We start from the raw sequence: 5,493 nt of genomic DNA, 5'->3' as shown, positions 1-5,493 counted from the left end.
CCAGGGCCACGAGCGGAATAAAATTTATATTTTCGTAATCAGTGTAGAGTCAGCTTTCGATTGATACCCGTTTTACCAAATTTTATGATCGGCAAGCCGGTCAAAAATGACCGTAAATTGCCTGTAGCCAAATGGAAATTGTGACGTGATACAATTTCACTGAGGCGTGTGGTTTGCCTGTGTCGACACCATATAGGACACTATGGTGGTACGCTCCAACGATGTATCAAAAATGGGCCGTTCGGCGTTCCGACATTTCAATCACTAGGACACATTCATATTCATTCACACACATTCATTCACATTAATATATTTATATTATATTTATATTTGTTTCTGCTCCTATATTCGAAGATATTTGGCCATGAGATTAATGGCCTACATATCAGAAGTGAAGTCGAATCCTGGATTGGAATTACAATGCTCAACCTAAAAATATTTTGATATCAGATCAGTCTCTATTATCAATCTGTTAAATTCAAAATATTCATAGTATAGCTGCAAAATTATAACCCGATAGTTTTTATGATGGCATCATACATTTGTCCGGCCATATGGTGTCTATATGTTATAATTAATATATATCAAGTAGGCCTACAACAACAATTCTATTCAAATAGTTATAAATGTGATGATTCTTTTCTTGCCAGGCCTAAATTTATACAAGAGTAAATCACATTTTGACGATGTGTGTTTACTGATAGTCTGCTTGATCGGCTCACTTTCAATAGGACATTTCATTCCCGCCAAATAAAGCCTACTTGGAAAGACATAGAATACCCCTATAAATGCTGCGGCCCGTGGCGTCGTCAAAACGGGAAAACTGGCCCGCGAGCACATTTGAGTTTGAGACCTCTGCATTAGAAACAAGACTCCGTTAAAAGGAATATAAACCGTGCTGTTTCTCCAAGCCAAGTAGATTTGTTCTTGCGAGCGGAACATTATACGAGGCACAAAGATAACCGCAGCTAGAACGGAAGCTGTCTTTATGCCTCGTGTGTTGACATCCGATTAAAGTATGCAAGAAATTGTCATATTGTCTCAACGCCACTTAAGTTTTGTGTTAGCATTGGTAGACGTCGATTCCTGGACGAGGTCCTGGTAACGTGACACAAAGTTTCATAGTGTGAGAATATTACCTAGATGTGAGGTCTCAAGCACGCGAGCCGCGAGTTCATTTTGTGCGACCCACGTCGGCATTTTGGATTTTCAAGTATTCGACATTATTTAACAGCCACATATATATTTTTAGATTTGAGAGCTTGAAATCCACTCCAAACTGCTCAAAAACCCTTAACTACTCGTCAAACTTCGATGTTGCAACACTTTCAAAGGCTACCGTGCAGTGGCAGACCAGCTATTATGCCACATTACCTGTTCATGATGATAAAACATGACGCGTTGATGATTTGTGACTGAAAATTGTGATTTCAACGTATCCGCGATTTTCCGTAGAATTACTTGTACTCAGACATGGACGCAACGAAGTATCAAACTGTCATGACGAATACTAATATATAGGCCTAAGGAGGTCGTAGCCGGCATTGCGTAGCGTAGCTGATTTCGTTAAGTATAAGCAGGTCGGTATGGCAACCATTGGCATTATGTTGCCTCCTTGATATGTAGTTAGTTTCATCTCGGATATATCTTGGATCTCTATCTATGTTATTATCGCTAATTAAATGTGGCGACTAACAAAATAGTAAGTTCGACAGCTGTAACACCAATGGATTGTTAGGCGATTGGACAATTCATTACTATGACACAATAATTTTATGTTATTTATTTGCTATCCACTAGCTTCAAAATTGTAACGCGGCAGCTTTCACGATGTCATGATGCATTTGTACTCTTGCACTGGGTGTGTCCGTATCTCAATATTTTGACAAGTTATGCCAAGTACACCAACAATTGTATTCAAATATTTAAAACTGTGATTTTTATTCGTGCCAGGCATGAATATTGCGATCGTACATCACATTTTCACGATGTGTGTGGAATGCCAGCAGTCTACAAGGTCCCGTCAGATGGGGAATACTTGAAAATACATTGAATACCCTATGATTGATGCTGCGACCAGCGGCATCATTAAAAAAAACAGGAAATTGGCCCGCGAGCACATTTGAGTTTGAGACCTCTGACCTAGATAGAGTTTCCGGGCGATAAAAAAATATGTCATGTAGCGACCATATATATTTTTATTGGTTGGTCTGAATATACATTGGCATAACAATTTAATTTTTCTAATTGTGAATGTGATGTATAGATCACCGCATACTGTGACAGTTAACATGAATTGTTCTACTGACTTTGCATTGCGCCAGTGGATCCAAACCTCGGATAATTTCCTTCCTGGGGAGAATTCTATGACTCCAAGGGAAAATTCACAAAAAATGGAGTTTTTATTTCATTTATATCATTCTATTTTATTGTATATCTTCACAGTTGTTCATAGTCATTTCTTATGAATCATGGAGTAATAGTCCCTGTGTGTACAATGTACTAAGTAGCATATATGCGCCACTCAAATCCAACATATTAGCTTATTCAGTTGCTGGTGATCGAATCCCAGTTTTGTTGGAAAAGTTGCGTGCCCGGTCAATACCGAGAATGATATTACCGAGAAATGGACAATGGACATTATACCGAAAATACTATTACCGAGAATGTATATTACCGAGAAAGACACTACAGAGAATGTCTATTACCGAGAATACTATTACTGAGAATGAACATTACCGAGAGAGACACTACCAATAATGGACATTACCGAGAAAATACTTAACTCATTCAGCGACATTCAAAATGATGCAATTTAGATCACTCGCAAGACGCGACGCACGGTCAGTGCTGTCAGTTATTGTTCCCCACATTATTGTTGCGCTATTGATCGAATATCAGAGCAAAATGTCGGGCAGACGTTACTCTTCCAATCGAACAGAATGATCCCAAAATGTATCACGATATGTCAGATGCCGCCTATTGGTATCCATGAAATCGGGTTTTGACTGGTATGATATCGAGCCGAGGTCGACGAGATCTCATGCTCCGCTGTTTGTATGTCTACTTCGTCGCAACATGCATTCTGTAATGGTATCAATCTATCAATCGTCAGATACTATTTCCATCTGCCCAAGACACAAACACAATGTACAATGCGATATACAAGACACGCAATGTGATGTAATGAACAGATAGGGGGATGCCGAACGACCAACCAGTTTGGGTCTCTCGAACTAGCATCCACCTCGACCTATAGTGTCCGATGTAACAGTCTTCTTAGGTGTTATTCTTTCTTCGTCGGTCCTTTTCAAAAAGCTATTTCTTGCTCTTTTTCTTTCTTTATCGGGTATTTTTTTCTGGGCTGGGTGTAAAACCAGTTACGTAGGACACTGAACATGTATGTTATTAAAAGTGGGTTATGTATATGCGCAGTGCGCACGTAGTCGTTTATACTAGCAATTGTGTTGTCGTTACTCGATTTCGGTAATTATTAGTTCAGGCTAGCGAAGACATCTTGCGCACTGGGCCTATTGTAAATGCGATTGTTCAGGCCAGCGATGATATTGTGCGCACCAGGCCAGCTAAATTCATTAAAGTCAGTACTATAACACTGGTCAACACATATTTTTAGGCAGACAAAGCAAGAGTGGTTTTGGGGTTCTGAAGGGCGCTGATTCCGAATATTACCTTGTTTTTTTTTCGAATTGGCTCTTGTTTTGGAGATAACCCATGGGGCTATTTGACCAAAATCTCCCAGTTCCGTTGAAATGGCTAGATCAGTGGTTCTCAACCGGGGGTCCGCGAAGCATTTTCAGGGGGTCCGCGAGACATCTAAATTTGCAAAATGATTGGAAACGAATTTTTACCTTTTTTTGTTAATAGGGAGTTCACGAAGCAGCTTCGCTTCAAACTGCTAATGCTTCAGTAAGCACATCTACAGAATGTCCGTATGAGATTAAATATCCTACTGTGTAAACTAGGGGTGGCAAACTCAAATTACGTCGCGGGACGGATTCAAACCTTCCAAATGCTCGCTTTGCTTTTCACTTGAACACCTTATTACCAAGCATATATAGATAACAGTATATTACAATTGTATCACGGATCATGGGGGCTTTATTCTAGCAAGTAGGAACACTTTGATCGCGAACAATGTAATTGACGATGATGAGTGGCTGGTTGAATGCACTTATGAACCGCTGCTAAAACAGTGGCGGTAACGACGATACAAGTTCACTTATTTCTATGCTCTATTTACTTAAATCATAATCTGGCGTTAGCCGTATGTATGCGTTGTGAGGAATACAAGAGATTAAACTGTAAACGCAGATTTTTGAATTTGCTGTATTTTATTTGTATTATTAAATCACGATTCAGGTTTCTCCAGATTCCGGGGACCTTTCGAGTCACAAATGATACAGCACCGCGACCATGCATTGATATTTGAATTATAGTTTTTTGTAAATAATATATTATAAATGTAAAAACTTCATATAACGGTCCGGCATTGTCGTTTTCGCTTGTGTGAATAACTCATTTTTGGCACATTATCAAACTCACCTCACTGGGCACTTTTTTGCCTTTTCTAAATTGGGTGTCAATGTCACTGATTTGTTCCTATAGTGGTAACAAGTGTGAAACGAAAATACCGTAGTCTGGCTATTATAATGTGACCTACGAACAGACTCGACATTTGCTGTCTTGTGAGACTATTTAACGGAAGTATTTTATTCCAAGCAAATCAGCATTTGTAACAAATATGCTGGATAATACAAGCATTTTTCTATTTACTCGGAATGGCTTCGCGGGCCGGATAAAATCGTCTGGCGGGCCGTATGCTTGACAATCCTGGTGTAAACTCATTTTAATTTCCAAGTTGCCAATAGCCTATACTGATACAAACATATTGCTGTTTAAAGATCTTTTGTTGAGGTTTGTTAAAAACACTTTTTTTCATGTCTGTCTCGAAAAGGGATTAAAACTTCATCACGGAATCCATTTTCTCCTGTGTATACATATACATTATTCCAGAATATCTTGAAGATGAGCTGCTATATAGCAAGGAGTAGTCTGGAAGTGATAACTTCATTGAAAAATCTGTTTCTCAATCTTGATGCCATATATGTTGCAATCGTGCTCAAAGGTGTCGTCGAGAGCGTCAGGTGTTGACATTACACTCCAAATGGATTTTCGGGCACTCGTTCATATCAAATCAAACGCGTGAATTTTCAAAACGCGAACACCTATTTCAAGAAATAAGAGATGCAGCTGCGGAAGTTTCTTGGAAATAATGAAAGTCTATCCATATTTCCACGTATAGCATGATATTGCTTTCGAGAATTGTCATTTTGTTGCTGTTTATCACTAGCCTAGAGTTGATATTCGCACAAGACAGATGACGGTTGTACAATAACTGAGCTAAATTTGAAATAAAACTTGAGGGGGTCCGCGGGGTCCGTCAAGGTACAAAAGGGGTCCGCGAAGACAAAA

Source organism: Botryllus schlosseri, chromosome 16 (assembly GCF_051294905.1).
Source record: "Botryllus schlosseri isolate E-star chromosome 16, Bs_hap1, whole genome shotgun sequence".
Taxonomy (NCBI): Eukaryota; Metazoa; Chordata; class Ascidiacea; order Stolidobranchia; family Styelidae; genus Botryllus; species Botryllus schlosseri.
The sequence above is the reverse complement of the archived record's forward strand: the minus strand, read 5'-3'. Positions refer to the sequence as shown.